General features: G+C 34.7%; 2 long non-coding RNA genes across 3 annotated transcripts; both read right to left on the bottom strand.

The window, feature by feature from the left end:
* Window positions 1-5057: 5057 nt before the first annotated feature.
* LOC138137109 (uncharacterized) lies at window positions 5058-6362 on the bottom strand. Its single transcript, XR_011161556.1, has 2 exons — window positions 5917-6362; window positions 5058-5863 (listed from the first exon to the last, which is right to left on the bottom strand). It is a non-coding gene; the product is annotated as an uncharacterized lncRNA (long non-coding RNA).
* An 11426-nt stretch (window positions 6363-17788) lies between these two features.
* Window positions 17789-20765, bottom strand: LOC138137463 (uncharacterized). Of its 2 annotated transcripts, none has more exons than XR_011161750.1 (2): window positions 19355-20765; window positions 17789-18378 (listed from the first exon to the last, which is right to left on the bottom strand). It is a non-coding gene; the product is annotated as an uncharacterized lncRNA (long non-coding RNA). The 2 variants fall into 2 exon arrangements; XR_011161751.1 differs by lacking the exon at window positions 19355-20765 and adding an exon at window positions 18587-19336.
* Between the last annotated feature and the right edge of the window lie 1067 nt (window positions 20766-21832).

Below are 21832 nucleotides of genomic sequence, written 5' to 3'. Positions count from 1 at the left end.
GGACCGGGTTAATTATTTTTAAATTTTGATCCGAACGCCTTAAAAAACACAATAATTGAAAAACTTTGCATACATTTTTCTCCAAACCTATTTCTTTGCCAATCTTCATACTTACACCAAAATGACGAGCATGTTGCGAACTAGGACGGTGTGCGTTTACTTTTTTAGTAAATGGAATCTAATTCTCTCTATTTAAAAATAATGAATCGAAGCAACGTAACTTTTGCATCGAAAAATTCCTTTTCGAGGGGTGATTTATAAGCCCTCATAATTTATATTGCCCCCTGGAGAGCGGTCGGACTCGCCGCCTCGCTACTGCTTTAAATAGACACAGACCTAGGTACCAATTCTGTTTGCCGATTTTGTCTACAAATACTTCGACTGCGTCTTTAAAATTTAATTTCATACTGTCCGGTAGATGTTCGATTACATTATCAATAGGGCATTAGGCATTAAAAATCGGTAAAATAGGCAGAGAAAAAGGCATTAACAATGCGAAGATAAACATTTACAATTAAATGTTGCTATAAGTATTATTGTTTCAGTGATTTTATCATTTACTTATCATGTAAACTGTACATTATAGAAAAAAAAACATCATTTACAACAATCAAATACATTTTCTCAAAATTCACTGATTTTTGACAGATCTTACAAAAAAACAACAGGGAAGCATCACTTGAAAAAATAAGACTTCTAAAGTTCCGCACAGATTTATTTAATTTGTCGGTAACTTTCGACATTATGACAGAAACGATTCTTATTGTAAAAAATTTGAAAGTGAACGAATATCACATAAAGAAAGTAATTTCCAGGTAAAACGAGATAAAAGCAGAAAGGGGGATTTAAGTTACATTGTTGATTATAGGAAAAGTTGAATCAGGTAATGTAGATACCGTAATGGAATGGGATTTTCTATGAACTGTAGGTAAAGCTAGTTCGTTGCTGCTATGTATTCCATGAAAAACAAAATTTCTGACAAAATTGGCAGTTATACATATAAGCCAAATGGGCTTTTTTTAGGAAATGATCAATTTGAGTCCGGTAGGTGAGCTACAACAGGGAAGCAATACTTACTAGACTGTTTTATTTTTATAAATCAAATCTGACACTGAAAAGTTAAAAAGTCCAAAAATATTCGGTCATTGTTGTAACATAACAGATTTAGCCGTGACAACCAAAAACAAGATAGTGGAACGTATTGATATGAAGATATGTAACCTCTGTGTTTATTGGCGCGTGGAGTTCCAGTATCAACATACGATTTCGGATTCATGGATAACTTGATTACAAATTAATTTGATCGCTCTTTATAAGATCACAAAATTCCAAATATATCATTCTTCTCGGAAGTTTTCCTAAAATGCCGTGTCCAAATTACCTGCCCCCTGGCTGTTTCGGCTAGCTAAAGGATCATTATTGGACGACACCGTTATTCATCCCCGTTTCAGGTACAATCTTGAATATAAATATGCTGTGTTTGTTTATACATATTTCTATTTATTTTGAGTCCGTCCTAGTGACTAGAAGTTGAGTTATTATCCGAGTGCGTTTTAGTTTTTTTTTTGTTAGGGAGTATGGCTATTGGCGAGATCCCCTTTATATGTCAACGCATTGCCAATAGTACCTCATTAGGAAATCTATTGAACTTGAAAAAAATCAAACATGGATTTATTATACCTATAATTTATTTCATATAAATATTCATCAAGTGACCTGTGCATGTATAAAAACACGTTTAATTTAGTTACATTACAAAAGTAACATTTATGATAGATCCCTGATCCATTATAGGTTATCTCCAATAAATCTTTACTTGATGAAAATACGGTGTGATCAAGAATGAGTGAGTCTGTTGGTAACAATGAAATTTGGCAAATTTGAAATTTACTATCAAAGGTTCATTTTTATCAGAGCATAAACATAACCAGCATAACCAAAAATGTTTTTAATGTCGTCTCAAGTTAAAAAAATTCAGCCAGTGCGAATTACGAGACAAAAAAAAACAGTACTTTTCAATTGTTTCATTGAAATCAGACTCAGTCATTGTTGATCACGCTGTACAAAGACAAAAGCAAATAAGAATTAGTTAATTACTTTAATTTAAGCAGTAAAAAAACGTAACAGTGCTTTTGAAATCAACAATGCCGAAACGGACAACAAAACTAAAAAATTATAATCAAGGTTCGCACAGGGCAAGCAACAACATCATATGCGTAAGATTACTACTGGCGGGAATTAATCTGCAAGGCTGCCTAAACGTGAAACAATTGAGATGGAAAGTTTAGTATTTTTACTGTGTTGTTTTGGAACTCGTAATGTAAAGTACGGTGTTCACCTGCATGTCACTACATATTTACAAAACATAATTACAGAGCCAAAAATAATGCATATTTATTTAATTATGAAAATAAACTGATTTATAATTTCAAAATTTTTATTTTCCTACTTATAAATTTAAATCATATTCTGGGGAATCCGACAGAAATTTCGTAAAGCGGCTCGGGATTTAGAAACAGGGCAGAGGGTAGCAGGTAGTCTCCTTTGGGCGAAGTGCTCCTCTTCACACTAGGAGGTAACAAATACTAATCCCCTCATTATTAGCACTGCATGGTAGTGGCTGTCGTAAAACGGTCAGCAGGTGTTGTATGGTTGGTTGTATAGTTACGAAACAGATATTTTCGTTGGGTGATGGGCACCCTTAACGCATTTTAACGACCATCTTCTACAACAACCATAGAATAGAGAATCAGTGGTTGGTAATAAAATCGATTTTCTGTGAATCGATTTATTTTCCGCGCGATGCATCGATTCTGGGAATCGTACACGGGTGAAAAAATCGATTCACTGAATCGATCTTCTCTACCACATGTGCCCATCACTAACGTCCCCACTCCTACCGTTACCATTGCGCATCCGAATCTCAGCGGCCATCTAACATTTGACGAGCAGTACTTACATTTGCTAACATTTATAAATTAAAATTAAATCCCGCACTTTTTATCACATACCACTTGGCACATGCGCCTTGAGGGGACATCTTAAATTCTTGTTCTAAATTGGAGTTTATTGTAACTCTGATTTTCATCTCTTCAGCTAAACTTTCAGCGAGTGCAGTTTTATACGTTATTATAACTCCTCTAATTTTAACAGTAGAAAAGTGAGGTTACGCGTAAGTTTCGTTCATCGTCTGTGGTTTCACCATAGGAAAAATTTAAGATAAAAAAGCATTTCAGCAAGTGTAGGTAGTTTATTAAAATACTTCATACATACGAGTACATTGAAATAAACCAAAATAATTATTTTTGTTACTTAAACTTTTCCCCAATTCTTTCAATTATGAGTTTTGAGTTCCAAACTCCTGATTTTTTTTAAATCCTTACAATCTTACCCCACATCCTGTATACACAATACCAATTTCCTTTTCCAGACATCTTATATTACTGCATCCTCCGTCCGCAATCTTTACCGACCACTTTTTTAGAGAGGAATTATCCCGAAAAATATTCGAGTTTCACAAAAGCAATGAATACTGAAGAACTAGAATTTAAGGCCTCTAAACGAACATTGTACCGCATTGTTCATTCCATGGGATACAAATACAAAAAAGCCGATGGTCGTCGTATTCTCATGGAACAACCCCACATTACCCGACTTAAAATTACTTTTTTTAAAAAGTACCTACAATTTAAAAATGAGGGCGTAATTTTTATTTTCTTAGATGAGACTTGACTTTATCTAAATGGCAGTCCTGTAAAAATGTGGGTTCACTCAACTGATTTAAGGGGACAACCAGCCAAAGTAAAATCAGAAGGAAAGCGTTTCACTGTTCTTCATGCTGGTTGTTCAGACGGCTTTTTAGATGGGTGTAGCCTCCTTTTGGACACCAACATAAACGATAGGGACTACCACAAAACCATGTCTGGTGACCTTTTCTTTAAGTGGGTGAAAGACCAACTGTTGCCAGCCTTACATAAGCTATCCAAAAAGTGTGTTGTTGTTATGGATAATGCACCCTACCATTGTATGAGAAGCGAGAAATCACCTACTAGTAGCAGCAATAAAGAATTTCTACAATCCTGGCTCCGGAAGAAAAATGTTTTGGTTGACAACAAATCCACAAAAAAAGAATTATGGTCTTTAATTAAGCCAATTATTGATCATTCAGTTAAAAAATACAAAGTGGATGAACTCTTATGTGCAAATGGTTACAGTGTGTTGCGGCTTCCTCCCTACCACTGTCAGTATAACCCCATAGAGTTAATGTGGGGTTATTGTAAAATGTATTACAATAAACATATTAATACAGTGTCAGGTAAAGATCGAACATCAGTTTTGTGGACCACAGCTTTGAACAACTGTGATGGGGGAATGTGGAGTAATGCCATAAAACATTGTGAAGCACTGATTAGTCAAGATTGGACAAAATTAATGGGAAATTTTTCAATTAATGATATTCCACCGTTCATTATAAATCTTGAAGAATCTGACTCTGACTCAGATTTTTTGGATGACGATGATTCACTGTCAGATATACAAGAGTCTGATACTTCAGCTTCAGATATTGATGAAGTCATCACAATATTGATTAATGTTGATGGTGATGAGACTGATGAGGCTGTTGACACTATAGTTTGTCCAGTGAGAGATTGGTTGACATAAAAATCACTAAATTCTACGCAGAGAAAGTAGTACCTAGCGCGCGTAAAATTTGAAATATATCCTTCAAGCAGTAACATTTTGTGCCCTGAAATTATGCTCTAATTACCTTAACGAATAAGAGATAAAATGAATGAAAACATTACAGTTGCAGTATTTTACACGAAGACGTGTACCTACTCTTAATAACTACTTGCGTCAAGAGTATTTAAAAGTAAAACCTCAACCAACAAGATCGTTTATATGTCAATTTTATATCAATGCGAAATCAAAGGACTTAATTTTGCTGGTCGTGAAATGTCTACGAAATTGTTGTGTTCAAAATAGCGGAAGATCAGTTCGTGAAGCAAAATATGAGGAACTTCTCAGGGGGCTAGGAGTTAAAATAAAACAATTCCTTGGGTTGAAGGACGCCTGTATTTAATTTTTCAAATAAATAAAATCAAATACGTTCTTGTTTTCACCTGCAGTAACTGGTTAATTTCAAATTAAATTTCTGACTTACACAAAATTATGGACAGTGCTGCTCGAGTATCCGTAAGACATAATACGTAGGTAATATAAACATAAAACAAAAATGGACAACGAGATCGTCAAGGTTAATTTAAATTAAATCCTGAGACTTCCTGCAGACGTTTGTCTGAATGACCGACTATCGTGCGCCAGTCCGAATTCAATTTGTCTTATTAAAATATATTTTAGAATATTAACTTTACTTATTGAATAAACATCAGAAGAACCTGTGGCGGTATAAGGCTGAAAATTTAAAAAAGAAATATTTCATTGAAAAAAAAACTAGCTTTACAGTACACAACCCTTGTCTTACTGCTCTGCACCATATCATTGAGTACAAGATGAACTTCTTGCTTAATATTGCAATGCAAGTCTGCTGTAACTCTTCTGGGATGCTGCCTCGTCAACTTTCTTGATCATGTTTTAGTTGGACCACCTTTACACTTTGACACTGTGTTTTTGCTAACTCCTAAGCATCTCGCAGTGACCTGTAAGAAAAATACTTTTAACCCTTGACTAATCTGACCTAATCAATGATGATGTCAATAAAATTATGATAGGTATAATACTATTTTGTGTTATAAAGGTATGAAAAGCAATCTCCAGTGGACTTTCAGTTGATATGAATAAGCACTTGCATCATCTTCTGGGCTGCTGGGTTGCCAGCTACAGTCAAATAGCTTCGGGTTGCCTACAAAACAGTTTTAAAGCAATATAATTAAATTAAAAATATTATCTTCATACCTTTGCATCAGTCTAGATATTGTTCGTGATATCACTAAAGGGATTCATGTTTATAAATAGAAATATCACTTAAAAAAGGCACTCGAAGGTAGACAATAGGGAACTTATAGAACAGAAACAAACTAACTAATCTTAAAAACTTAGAAAGTTTAAACACCACAAAAAAAATAGTTAAGCAAGAAATAACGAACAAAACACACATTACTCGGAGGTTAACAATACAGAACTTAGTCAATACTAACCAACAAAATAACTTATCCCAGATAATTAAGAAGTTTTAAACACAACAAAATACCTCACTTGAAGACGAAAGAGCAAATAAACCACACACGGTGTTGACGATTCAAAATGACAGCGGCAACGACAACAGCTGAAATTTGACAATTTGCTGTGACAGCATAAATTGGCGTAGGATTACAATGCCCGCGAAATTATTTCAAAGGTAATTTATTTTATTAAATTTTTTTGTATTGTATTCTAGTGCATTTTGTAGTGTTGGGTTACAAGCCTACAATTTAAACTCTCCCAATCTCTCGCTGGACGGAGTTTACAACATAAAACAAATCCAGTCATTTATTTTATTACATGAGTAGGTTACTTATTTACGTTTTTGTGATAGATTTTGTAATTTCCTTGTTCATTGATTAAAATTCTTTACGTTTCCCTCGGATTTCAAATAAAAAATATATAAGCTGGGGTGTTTTTTTGTGATCACTCTGTATGCTCCACTTTAGAGAACAATCTAGGAATGTGTTTGGTTACTGTCAATTCCATTATTTCCGAGTTGGACGTCAATATAATTATGTATTCAGAATTTAGGGCTTCTTTTACGACTCGCACTGTATCTGGTCTCACATTTAACTCACTATCTGAACTAGACATTTTTTCAGTCGATTAACACACCAAAATCAAAATTTCAAGCACTAACAGTGACAATTTAACCTAATAAACACAGCAAATAATTTGTTAGGAAAAACAAATGAGCGGTCACCGTCGTCAAGGAATTGATTCCACAGCATTCGATTCTTTATTGACGATGTCAAATTCTACAATAAAATTGGTCTTGATTTTTTTAAAATTCAATATTTTGGTCAGCCGAAAAGTCTAATACAAATGTCGTACGGGAGGTATTTTCCGGCGCTCCAACTAATCAGCCACTCGGCTGCGCCATCGTGACCGAAACCAGTTGTCGCGCAGGAAAATAGACCTACACCTTCCGTACTCTAATGTAAATAACTACACTGGTTTACACGGTTTATATACCTTAACTGAAAATTGTAATTTCTTGTACACTTTTTGGGGCACTGAGTTCAGAAAAAATATTCAAAAAATTCTATCACGTCAGGTTAAAAAACTATTTAATCTTTAACAATAATAATACAAGAGTAATTCCTAAATCAACAAAATCAAAAATGACCCATTTTACTTTGTTTCTTATAATTTTCTGCATCAGGTTCCCTTATAACAGACCAACAGTAATCCCCTAACGTACTTTCATCCCAAAAGCCTTTGTGCCGATCTCAAAAAAAAATCCCATCGTGATGAAACCGCTCGCTCTGCTCGTCACTCGTGCTACCTAAGTTTTCACGAAAGAAGTCCAAATGCGAGTGAAAGAAATGTATTTTAAGAGACATATTTACACCCATCTAGTGATGGGTGCAATAATTGCGGGACAATTTTCCATATTAGTCATCTTTTTTATTTCTTAAAAATCCTTTGACAACATTTTTAGAGGATATCCAAGCATTTTTTTCTTTCAAAGACAAACAGGATGGGGTAGGATTTCTGAATGTAGAGTCGACTTTGTAACAGAGAGAACATCAGGACAAAGAATTTTATGTTTGTTTTTGGAATTTATACCTAAAGTCCGTGTCATGCATAAATAACAGTCGTTTTCGTGATTCACGGGCTCTCACCAAAATATGTATGTACTGGAACTCCAAATCGAAGAATTTTTTTCCAGATACCCATCGTATTAGAGTTATCCTGCAGCTTTCACAAAAAAACGTGTGAAACCCATTTCTTCTCTTGATTTGTTATTGCAAAACCAAATTAATGCAGATATCCTGATTTCAGTGCTTCTGATATAGGTTTTCCTTTTTTGGCAAATATAAATTGTCCACAAACGCAACAAAAACGATCAGAAGATAATTTCCCCGATCTACTATTATACAGTGTGGAATAAAATGATTTACATCTAGTTACCTTTGTAATTTTTGCACATGTAAATTTTCCTGTACCGCTCTACTTTTTTTTTCGAAGTGCCGAACTATTAGTTCTGTCAATACATGTCATAAATCGAATTGACAATTGTTACAATTTACTAAATTGAATTAACAAACGTTGGTGGCCACTTTCAACACTAGCTGTGACTTGCTTTTGTTAGCTCCTTTTTAATTTCAATCTCAACTTTGCATTCACATCATCCCTTCGCAATAAATCACATTTGGAATTTGGATATATATTTTGAGGTTAGGCTTTCTTTTTTTTTTGTAGAGCGGCATTTCATATTTTTACAAGGGTAATCCAAAGATAACTAGATGTAAATCATTTTATTCCACACTGTACATTTTGTACAATTTAGGACACTTTCTGATACCAGATGTCTTAAAACAATGAACTTTAAATCGCAGGCATTCGTGCAGAGAAGCAGAAATATGATATTTTTTAGCAAAAAACTGTGAGGTGACAAAAAGATTTTGACTATCATTTGTGTTTTATAGAAGACAACTAAACATAAAAACAAGGTTTTGATAAAAGGTATATAAAAAAAATAATTATTTGTAAACTAGTAGTAGTTAAGAGAGGCCGATCCTGGCTCACAAGAGCGCTCGAAGATTTGAGTTGGTCAGTGTCCTTGAAAAGTAGTGGCCGATCCTGGCTCATTCGATTGTGTCAGTGTTTGGATTGTGTTTTGACCTGAAAAAGTGGGGGTCGATTCTAGCTCATTACTTCTTGAGTCCAGGGTTTCCAGATTTGGCGATTTATCGCCATTTTGGCGATTTTCCATTAGGTTTTGGCTCTAAAATTTTAAACTTGCGACTGGGGATTAAATGGGCGATTTTCAATTAAATTAAAGGCGATTTGCTCGCCAACGGTTACCAATAATTTTGAATTTCCCGGTCATCTCTCTAGTGACTTTAAGAAAAAAGTGTTGGCAGTAACACTCATCAGTCATCTGTCCATTGCAAAGGAAGTTATTTATTATTGTTATATTGAGAAGAAGGAAGGCGGGAAGGCGCCCTGCGCTGGTAATGCATAGAATTGATGCCAGATGCCATGCCAATCGTTCATTCTCTAGCAAAGCAACCTTTTATTTATGACTAGGAACGGCCCATCGGATATTCGGTTCGGCTTCGGATGTCGCCTTGGTGCCAGTGGCTTTCTTTATTCCTTAAACCCGCCGCAACAAGTTTTTTTTAATAATCAATAAATTCATCGTATCGATCTTTTCATACAAATTTGCCCATGATTAGCTCCATGCTCCACCCGGGCGGCAATTCATGTGTACTAATCCGTGATGTGTAGGCCGTCACTTTCTTGACATTCAAGTAAAGTGTAAATAAACCTTTAGGAATCGTAACCCCACTTTCGATTCTTGTCATTTTGACAATTAATTTAAATTGTTTGAAGCTCAGATATTCCAAAAATCCGACATGATTGAACAAAATTAGAGCAATCGTACATAGATAACCTGAGGTAAACGTTCTGTGTAGTAGAAATGACAAAATAATTTTGAGTTTTGAAATTTAGCACCCAAAAAATAACGTTCATAATCAAGACGGTAATCATGATGACAATAAAGTACGGATTACAATTTTTTTTTTGAATTGACAGATAATGACGGCCAAAATTTTTGGCCGGCATAGTACTTGATTGGCGGCAATTTGAGTACCTACATAGGTACAGTCGATGGACAAATAAAACTGGGACAAAAATGACAATCACATAAGTCAAAATTTACAAATTTGCATCGTTTAATTACGGCTTTATCACAAATAGGTTAACTTTGGTATGACATATTATATAGAAATTTGAAAATTACAATCATAAGTTCATTTTTGTAATTGCATAAACGTAACCGGCATAACCAAAAATGTTTTTAATGTCGTCTCAAGTTAAAAAATTCAGTCAGTGCGAATTACGAGACAAAAAACACCAGTACTTTTCAATTGTTTCATTGCCAACAGACTCAGTCATTGCTGATCACGCTGTATTTAGATTGTAACTTTTTAGCTACTTTACTATAATATATGATAGAAGTTATCCCTTTCAAATATTTTTATATAAATATATTTTTTTTTGTTCTTAAAAATGTATTTTTGTATGTATTTTTAATACATTTTAAAAACTCAAAGAATAATGTTTCATTTATTGAAAATTATTTTGAATTTCCCGGTTGGCGATTTTTGGCGACTTAAGAGTCATCTGGTGGCGACATAGTAACATTTCAATCTGGAGACCCTGCTTGAGTGGTAAAGTGGACGGTTGTTCGCTGCGCAAGATGTTTGATTTCATGTGTTCTGTGGATTTCATGTTGAGATGTAAATGTGAAGGGGTGACCGACGTTAATTCGAAGCGGTTGCAGATTTCAATTCATTCGTCGGACGTGTAGTTGAAATGTCGTTTCGAAGCGGTGGTCGCTCTTGATGCCAGGGGTACGATTCTCGAAAGTACTCGTAAACTTGCGAATAGAATATAATGCGTGTAAGAATTTGCGCATCGCAACTATCTTCGTTATTCTCGAATTGCATCTCATTCGAATCGTAACTGACTGCGTATGCGAAATCTTACTTCAGTGGCGAAGTGTGGCAACGATGCAAAATGTCCAGTGTTGTTAACATAATACACAAAAAGGAACTGTCATAAAATAATATTCCCTAATTTCAAAAATCGAAGTGTGATTCCGCGCACCGATATGACGGAAAAAGAAATAGCAACTTGTATCACTTTTCACTTTCCAGTTACATATTTACAAAAAAAAATGTGTTGGAAAGTAAAAAAAAAAAGTGCTTAAGCCGTTATTAATTACGGAATCGATATTCCGATTCATCGAATCGGTCATTTCGAAATTAATCGATTCATTGAATCAATCTTTTTATACAAATTTGCCCATTACTAACTCCAACCAGATAACACGTCACGTAAAAACCACGTAATAATTACTATAATTTTATTCACGTAATAGGTTAAGGGCCAGTTTATAGAAAGAAAATTAAATATTCAATTTGACTTAAATTTCAATGTAAAGTCCATTCACGTTGGATTTTCCCTGCCAAATTGTTGTCATGTTGCAAACCTGCGCCTCATTTCCTAGTAATTTTCACATTATCATGTTAGAGCGATTTGACATCTTTAAATTTGAATGTTAGTTTGACGAGTGAAACAAACTCACAGATTTTTTCATTAAATTCTGTTCCTATCCTATTCCTGGTTAATTTGAATATGGCGGAAAGAAAAAAGAAGGTTTTATTATCAGCTGATTTGAAAATTGCGTTAATTAAATGTAGCCAAGTACTGAAAAATGCCTATCCTGATTCCCAACCGAACTCCTTGAACAAAAATTTAGCCCACATTTTTTCGGTATTATTATGCAGGATGTACATATTTACCTTGCCTATTTATCATTTTACCCTCCACAAGTTTCATCTAAAACGGCAAAATCAATTTTACGAGCACATGAAAGCGGTCAAGAAATTAAATCTTCTAAGAATAAACCTAGACAAAAATGTCAATTTTTCTCTAATGTTTGGCTTAAGGAAGAATTGGCATTAAAGATTCACAGTTATCATAAAGAAAACAAATTTTTTACCCTAGACAACTTATTACATTTTGCTAAAGAAGAAGTAGAATATACCGCAGGCCGAACCACATTATACAAAATACTAAAATCCATGGGATATAGATACAAAAAAGTAAATGGTTGAAAAATTTTGGTGGAAAGCAAACAACTTCTTTCAAAGAAGATTTGTTTCTTAAAAAAGTATTTACAATATTCAAAGGTGGAAAATATTAATTTTATATATCTAGACGAAACGTGGATTTATGAGAATGGGAGTCAGGTTCGTTTGTGGGTTCGCGATGGCGATTTAAGAGCAAATCCCTCCAAAATTCCCACAGAAGGAAAAAGGTTTACTGTTTTGCACGCAGGCCACAAAAATGGCTTTTTAAAAGGTTGTGATTATTTTTTGCATAGCAAAATAGAACACCGTGATTATCACCGAACAATGAACGGAGATTTATTTAAAAATTGGGTTGAAAATCAATTAATTCCAGCGCTAAGAGAACTGAGTGGTAAAACTGTAATAATTATGGATAACGCTCCATACCATTCTGTAGTTCTTAACAAATTGCCAACTTCGAATGTATCCAAATCAAAATTGCAAGAGTGGGCATCTTCTCAAAATATAACTTTTGACCAGTCATTAAATAAAAAAAATCTTTGGAATGTTATTAAACCTTATTTAGATCAAGCAAGACATAACCGGAAATATGAAATAGATGAGATCCTTTTCAAACAAGGATATGAAGTTTTGCGCCTACCCCCATATCATTGTCAATTCAACCCAATAGAAATGGTATGGGGGTATTATAATAAACACATTCGTTCCCAACCTCGTTCAAAAGATAAAGTTACAAACTTGTGGAAAACGGCTTTGTCAAATTATACACCGCAAATGTGGGCAAATAGTGTCGCCCACTGTGAAAAATTAATTAAAGATGATTGGCAAAAGTTGATGGGCAATTTCCCAATAGATGATATTCCACCAGTAATAATATCTTTAGCTGAATCAGATGATGAATCTTCAGAGTTTAGTTCTGATGCTGAATCCAATTGTGATTTGCCATTAGAAAAACGACGGAAATTAAATAATTCTCTTGATTTTTCAAGTGACATACAAACCACAAATTATAACGACTCTAATATAAATGCCAGTACAGATACTGACAGTGATGTGGAAACTATCACAACAGAAGTTATTTAGAAGATGGAATTTATTTATTTATAATTTATCAAACATGTTTTCATTATCTTCTTGCTCTCATACCATACCTATCATTCAGTTTTAAAATACATTTCTTTCAAAATCTAAAAAGAGAATTATTTTCTTTGTTGCACATATTTTTAATATCAATTAATAAATCTGCCATAAAAATTTCAGACTGCCTAAAGTATATTTTTTGCGTACTCTAAAAAAATGACTTTGGGGCAGTCGGGCTGTACTTTAAAACGGTCCAAATAATCTGGCATTTTTATTTCTGTAATCTATAAATGTTAAGCTAAAAAATTAATATAATTTCAAGTTGCCTAAAGTATGTTTTTTGGGATTAATTTCTTGCAAATGTTATGTGCTGCGCAGTAGTAAAATAACCGCAAACGCCCTTTGCGACTCTCGATTCCTGATGCACTAATATTCAAATAGTACAATTTTTTATATTTCTGATTGCCTAAAATACCTTCCCTAAATTCGTCATCAGCTCTCCGACTATAAGAACTGACACTATTTTTAGTGCAAATGATAACAAAATGGATGTATTATTAATTTATTACCTATTGTCATCCTCTAAGAAGGTTAATTACAATATTTGAAAAATAACTATTTCTTTGCTGACAGCGAACAACATAACCTCTACAGTCTGCGAATGACTTGGTTACTTTATCAGCCCGTATTGGTGACATACACAGCTAAAGCATTTTTGAAGTAAAAATCACACCGCCACAATATTAAATTATTTGACCTTGACGAGGAAAATCCAACGTGAATGGACTTTATGATGATTAACCCATAAATCCGAAACTTCGATTGGTTCAATCTGATCATGAGTTCAGTTAATCTCGCATTTGATTACGATTAACTTAATTTCGCTTCAATAAACTGGCCTTAGGCTAGGTAAACTAAACTAAATCGAGAAACGATGGATGAGAGTGGTTTTGGCCCAGATGCTGGGTTTTAAACAATGTAAAAAAAATGTGGTGCTTTTTAACCATTTTATTACCTTTTTTGTTTTTTAAAATCGGACAATAAATAACGGAGCTACGGTTTGCGGCGCTTTTTAGGAAACAACCTGTAAATGATTTCTGGCTTAATTAAGATAATTCTAACCGCATTATTAATTCTGCCTAATCGGACTAAAATGCCCTTTATTAAACGTCTATTTTACTTTTTAACTGCCTGACCTGAACATGTCTAAAATGACCAAAAATTTGATTTTATATGTTTATTCCCACGATTTTTTCCCAATATTCGAAATCTGGAAGTTGTTGTCTTAAAAGTGGTTGAAGCGAATTACATCTGTGTTTTACACAGTAACAACAACAATGTTCACTTGTTCAAGCTTTTATTAGATACACTTATTTAAGATTAGAAGTTATCTCTGAGGTTAAGTTTTAGGTTAGAATTGAACTTGCACACCACATGCAATTACTTGCGAGTGATAGTGGACCACTCGTAACGTTCCGTTCGCAGATTTTGGTGTACGCAAACGAAAATGTAGTTCGAGAATACCAATTCTGGCAAATCGCTCGCATTTGACCACTTTGCGCATACGAATAGCCTTCGCATTTATTCGAGAATCGCACCCCAGTATTGCAGTTATTATTTCCGTAAAAGTTTGTTTTTCTGTTGCGATGAAAAGTTGAGTTCGATTCAAAGCGGTGGTCGATCTCTTGGTTTAGTCGTTGTGCGCTCGTGCAAGTGTTTGATTTCATGTTGAAATTTAAATTCGAGTTGGTTCGATCATAGAGCGCTTAAAAGTTTGATTTGATGTTGAAGTGGAAAAAAAATTGTTATGCGACTCCTTATAAAATAAAGTTCGATTTTGGATTAACAGCGGCAACACCAACAGCAACGATTGTCTCATAAAATTGTGTGTGTGATGAAAGATTCTTTGTCATAAAATTGTGTGATGAAAAATCGGGCGACTCCTTATAAAATAAAGTTCGATTTTGGATTAGCAGCAGCAACACCAACAGCAAAGATGGCTTCATAAAATTGTGTGTGTGTGTGTGATGGGAAATTTCTTCTCATAAAATTGTGTGATGAAAAATCGGGAGGTTTCTTGTTGCGTTATGTGTTTTAAAATTTGTTATGTGACGCCTTATAAAATAAAGTTCGATTTTGGATTAGCAGTAACAACACCAACAGCAAAGATGGCCTCATAAAATTTGTGTGTGTGTGATGGGAAATTTCTTCTCATAAAATTGTGTTATGTGTTTTAAAAAAATTGTTATACGATTTCTTTTCATAAAATTGTGTTATGTGTTTTAAAAAAATTGTTATACGATTTCTTCTCATAAAATTGTGTGATCAACGATCGGGAGATTTTTTATTGTGTTGTGTTTTAAAAAAATTGTTATGCGATTTCTTCTCAAAAAATTGTGCGATCAACGATCGGGAGATTTTTTATTGTGTTATGTGTTTTAAAAAAATTGTTATGCGATTTCTTCTCATAAAATTGTGTGATCAACGATCGGGAGATTTTTTATTGTGTTATGTGTTTTAAAAAAATTGTTATGCGATTTCTTCTCATAAAATTGTGTGATCAACGATCGAGAGATTTCTTGTTGCGTTATGTGTTGTTTTCTCATAAAATTGTGTGATGAACAATCGAGAGATTTCTTGTTGCGTTATGTGACGCCTTGTAAAATGAAGTTGAACTTGATTCATGCTCCCTGACATGATTTGAATCCACTTGGAACACAATTGTGTGTTGAACGATCGGGGGATTTCTTGTTCCGTCATAATTGGAAGTGTTAAAAAGGATAAAATTTTCTTTAATATCATCATAAAAATTGTGACATAACGTTTCTATAATTAAACTCTCTGTATCCGTATATAAACGATTAACTTTGTCTTCATATTTTCGTGTCAAGAAAGTGTAAAAAAATCGTAAATAATAGTTCCTAAAATAAGCCTCTAAAACAGTGGCGGCTCCTCCGAGGAGGCAACGGAGGCAGTGCCTCCCCAAATAAAATTAAATAAAAAGAAAATAAAAAATATAATACTTAATTAAATATTATATTAAATCATATTATTTATGAAGATATTTGCTTATAAATGATAATTATTCTCTTAAAAATGAGTTACAAGAAGATTTTAGCGGTTAGCATTTGTTGCTTTTGTCGGCCGGAGGCAGAGTTTAATTTAGCGCAGCATTGTTCGCCACTAAGCGGACGAAAATGCATGGAAATGCGCCTAATTAGCATCGAGGCTCTCGGAATAAATCGTTTTGTGCCCGAGAAATGACTTCGGCCGGAGGCTTGCCTTGTTTACAGACGTCACGATTCATGTACTTATGACCATCGCGGGAACGAACGCTGTTGGCTCTCGAACTGTAGCCGAGCTCTAACGAGTCTTGACTCTTGACCACGCACCGGTGGTCGTTTACAAGTGTAGATTGTAGGTGCTCGTTTGTTTTTGTTTTGGATTTGGAATGGTGTTATTGGTCCCTGGTCAAAAGTCCGTGTTTTAATTTATTTTTATATTGTTTAATAAAATGAAGAAATATATGGAAATTAAAGAAATTGCGAAGATGTTATTGATTAATTGTTAAATCATCCATTTAATTCATTGTCTTACGACAAACTGTAAAAAGTCCAGATCAGCCACAACCAAATTTAATCGGCCTTTTATGCGTAAGTGGAAAGCAGAAATGGTAATTTAACACTACGTGGTTACGTGGTATCAGAAATGCACACGACTAGTCGGAAGTGTGAACAAAAATTTGTTGTTTTGTTGGCCTTGCATGCTATTTGCTGTTGAAACAGAAAACACGGTTTAGTCGCGTTTAAGATTTAATGATCTTAAAAATATTGCCCTTTGTATCGAACGACACCAATCAAAATACAACAAATTTTGGTCGTCAAGGTCATTCTTTGACGCAATTGAAAATGCTCAATTGTAAAACAGTCGTAAATGTCATAACTCATAACCTATCATTATGTTGTATTACATTAATTGTCATTTTGATAATCTAACCAAATTTTGAAATGACATTGACGAGCAAAATTTATTGCTCGCGACAGTAGGTTCATATCTTCTACAAAAAAGAAGATTGAATATTTTTACCTGATATTTTTACTTAACAACGTACTGGTAAGCATTTTGGGGCACCCGGTATAGTATATTTAAAAAAATTATTATTATGGTGTATTTATTATTACTATGTTTGTTCAAGTTTGCCTCCTCAACAATAAAACCCACGAGCCGCCACTGCTCTAAAATGAATTTATTTTGTTCGAATTCCATCTTTCACAATCTTTCTACTTGACGTATAATTATTTTGACGTGCATTGCTAGTCAAGTTCACGATTTTGTAGAGAATTAGCTTTTTTTTCAAAGGCAACGTGATAACAGACATTTATAAATACGCTGTACAATAACTGCATATCGTCGTCTACACTAGCAAAGCACGTAACTCCAAAATGCAAAATTTTACAGGAGCAACAATAAACTGTACCAGAAACAAAATTGCATTCTGCTAACCGGCGAGTTCACCTGGATACAAGAAATCGAATGTAACCGAATTGTATCCAGGTGAACTCGCCGGTTAGCAGAATGCAATTTTGTTTCTGGTACAGTTTATTGTTGCTCTTGTAAAATTTTGCATTTTGGAGTTACGTGCGTTGCTAGTGTAGACGACGATATGTAACTTTAGCCACGCGCCACGAGCGTGGGATAGGGGGCGCCAAATTTAAAATGTTGAGTTCTAAATATCGTAATTTAAACTGGTAACATCGATCAACCAAAAAATTTGAAAAATCGTCCAAATCAAGAACATAGCTCAATCTGCACGATTTATCAAAAATTTTGGTTGATTTGATGTTACCATATGGATGAAATAACTAAATATAAAATAACATTCAGCCTCATCAATAGTGACACAGATAATTTATTAGTGTTATTGTTAAACGTTATCAAATAAGGTGAAAAGTATACAGATATTCATTTATGAGCCATTTTTTACGCTTCGTCTTCTCAGCTCTGGTGTCTTTTCGGTCACGCAACCGCTGTTGATTTTGGCATGGTGACGATTTTGCTCAAAAACCTGAAGCACCTTGCGACTTCTCTTCATTAGAACTAAGTCCACAACTTTTTCCTCTATGGTCCATCGTCGTCCCCTGGGTTCGCGCCGTGCATTCCTCAACTCTGACACAAGAAAATGCACTGTGCTCATAGCCATGCCCTTAAGTAGTTTCTGTACCACTTGAGACTTGTCAAAGGCACATAAGGCTTTGAAGTCATTAGATTTTTTTGCATATCTTCTTCAATTTCCTCACGTGATCTTCTTTTCTGCATATCATATCCATTAGCTTCAATTTCCTTGGTGTAGCAGTTGTTCGGGATATATCCTTCATTCCTTTAAATAAATTTTGTGGAACAGACCCTTTCGGTGTGCTGGGAGTGAAGGAGTGCATTGCAGATACAGCCATTTGGGGCGCACAAACTTGCATGGTTATATCTGTTGGAGAAAAAAAAAATTGAGGTATAACTTTTCAAAATTACCAAATAAAATTTTTCTAATGGAATTACTCTTGCAATTTGTACAACATAACTTATTACATTTATTAAGGAAAGAGCTAATGAAAGCATATATTAATGATAATAATTTAAAGCACATGTTTAGCAATTAATAAACATATGAGCTGGAGTGAACAACCACCAGTTACCTTGCTTTCTGATTATACATACTATGGGTAGGAAAGGAATAAGTACACCCTTCAGAGTAGATAAATGGTTCATGCATCAGATATGCTGTGACTTCATGGGTAATGTTGCAGTTTAAGGTCCTAATAGTGCGCGCTCCGTGCCCCGCACAATACTTCTGTTGATGTACTTACACCGTTGCCAGATTTATGAAAGATCGAACAGGCTTTTCTGGATCATGTACATTTTGATGCAATTTGTTGATTTGTTTGTGGTCTTGTTTGTAATAAGGTAACTAGCCCAGTTTTTTTAAAAAGCGCTTCATTAAAAAAAAATTAACATGATTTTGCTTAATTTTTCGTTTTAAGGTGAGCTAAAAAGCGCATTTGATTCAGAAGAAACGCCTCAACGGGGTGACTGTTGTAGATTTTGCAAAAACAAATTAAACTGAAAGACAACATGAACAAAAATGTGAACAAAATGGATAAAATTCGGATATTACGCAACCCACCATACTTCGCTGCTAGGAGCAGTATAATGGTGAACCTTTAATAAATCTGGCAACGGTGTAAGTACATATAGAGAAGTAAGTATTGTACGGAACACGGAGTGCCCTCCGTGCGCAATAGGGCTGCGCAGTAGTAGGACCTTAAACTGCAACTTTACCCAGACTTTATTAAACACATTTGTCTACGTTGTTTCTAGTTTTATAGGAAATAAACGAATATTATTTTATCACGTGCACATTTTCAACCGTTACACAATAATAACTTTTAGATAAGTCTACTTACGGATAATGAAAGCACTTGATCACTTTATGCACATGAGAAACAAAATCAAAATGTCAAAATTGTTGTTGTGAATTGTCATTTATTTGTCACTGTCAAATGTAGTTGACGTAAGACGTAAACAGCTTCGGTGTTGCCACCTACGCGTGGACTGCAACTGTGGGAGGGAGATCGAAATAGGTAAATTCCATGCTAGTGACAGAGAGAGCAAGCATACAATATTTTGTTGACTTGCGGACAAACTCCTCTATCCGCTTGCCGATCTCTACGATATCTCTGATCTAAATTTGTTGACAGTAACAACTCTAATCTGTCAGACCGACAAGCCCGACAAGCAGTAATGCTAAATACTATTAAATCTCGCAACCAGCTTTACTTTTAGTAATACATGGTGCTAAACCTTCAGGGATTGGTGGATTTAAAAACCTGTTATGCAAGCAGCAGTGATTTATTTTCTTGTATATTTTGGCAACCTATTGTCGTCGGCACGTGTCAGTTTTCTCTGGGACGCGAGTTGTGAAAGGCGTCTTTGCTCCTCCCTCTACTGATCTGAGCAGAAATATGTCAAGATTTGCGCGATCTTAATAATTTCCGGTGTTGAACGATAAGTACTTGCACAGCGTGCAGTTAATAATGTTGTCAGATGTTTAAAAACTCAGGTGTCTCAGCGTCATTCATAAGTCAACGATACGCTAAACTCCAATAGTTATTTTGATATGAGTAGCGCTGTCACATTACTTTTCAGGTATGAGACCGAAATTTGAAGCACGAGGCGTCAGGCGAGTGATGCAAAACAGGCCGATCTTGATGATGATGATGATGATGATGACCTTGAGGAACAAGAGGAAAATTCTCAAGAGGAATTCCCGAATTCATAAACTCTGATGAATTCAGCTCATCTATACCGTTCGATCCAGATCATTAGGGTCTGTCTACGCTACAAAGAGATCAAAAAGAGTAAAACAGTAAACTTCTACTGCATCGTGGACTATGCCCACTGGGGACACCACATAAAAAAAACGCACCCTATTGCTCTACCTCTGTGGTGGTGTGGAACAGAATAAAAAGTACAAAAATAAAAGAAATTCTCGATTTCTACACGCTGTAACTACGAAACTATTGATCTGACAAAAAAACATAAAGAACAAAAAATGTAGAGAATTGCATGCTCTACATTTTCTATAAGAACTTAGATAGAAGTATCTCGCACGGATAATGAAATAATCGCAAAAATGTGATTTTGCACCACTATTCTCCAGGATAGCGGGGCGAGCGGCAACCCCCCCAAGGTCGCAAACTCAACAACATTAATAATATGCCTGATAGAAGATACCTGCCAAGTATAAACTTTTCTGTACCTTTTGCAAGGTAAAACTCCCTATTGATTGAACTAAAGTAGCTTTGGAAAATGAGATCAGCCATACAACCGTATTAAAGTGTTTTAAAAAAGAGAAACTTTATCCCTATAAACTTCAATACGTTCAAGAGTTAACAGAAGATGATCCGGACCGCCGTCTTCAATTTTGTGACCAAATGATGGGTTTGTTGGACAGAAATGAAATTTCTTTAAACAAAAGAATGTTTTCTGACGAATCTACATTTACCGTAGAGGGCATTTACTCTAAATGGAGAAGTGAACCGTCAGAATTGTAGATATTGGGCTGCCATGAATCCTCATTGGATGCGAGAATATCACAGCCAATATCCAGAAAAAGTAAACGTTTGGGCAGGCATACTCAATGATCGTATACTAAGTCCTATTTTTATTGATGGCAATCTTACCGGAGAAAAATATCTTACTCTCCTAAGGGGCGAACTTGTTCCAGTCTTAGCAGCTTTATATCCAGATGCTCAAGATCCAGATATTCCTCGGAGCACATTATGGATTCAACAAGATGGACCACCAGCTCACTATTTCCTTTGTGTTCGACAGTATTTGAATCAAGTTTTTCCAAATAGATGGATTGAGAGGAGAGGATTCATAGAATGGCCAGCCAGGTCACCTGATTTAGCTTCACTCGATTTCATTCTTTGAGGTTATTTAAAGAGTAAAGTTTTTAAAACAAAACGTAACAATTTAGATGATCTGAAAGAGCGTATCCGAACGGAAATTAGAAATATTACACCTGAAACTTTAAACAACGTTAAAGAAGAATTTTATTTTAGATTAGGAGTTTGCCAACAAGTGAATGGAGAACATTTTGAGCATTTGCTACGTTAGTAACGACTCTTGAGTTGTTTGTAATCCTTTTATCTAAAACATTTTTGTGATGTTTACGTACATTAATCTGTTGTTGTTTCAAAAACTATTGCAGATAAAGATATCATGTAGGATTTCTTACAAAGGCCATTAAAAGTACTATCCAAAACTAAAAAAAAAAATTATAGCATTCCATTTAAAAAAAAATGCGTATGACGTCATAGCTCAAAAATGGATGACGTCACAAATAGGTGCAGTAATTTACAACCAGCGCACTTAAA

The sequence above is a fragment of the Tenebrio molitor genome, chromosome 8 (assembly GCF_963966145.1).
Source record: "Tenebrio molitor chromosome 8, icTenMoli1.1, whole genome shotgun sequence".
NCBI classification, from domain to species: Eukaryota; Metazoa; Arthropoda; class Insecta; order Coleoptera; family Tenebrionidae; genus Tenebrio; species Tenebrio molitor.
The sequence above is the reverse complement of the archived record's forward strand: the minus strand, read 5'-3'. Positions and strand labels throughout refer to the sequence as shown.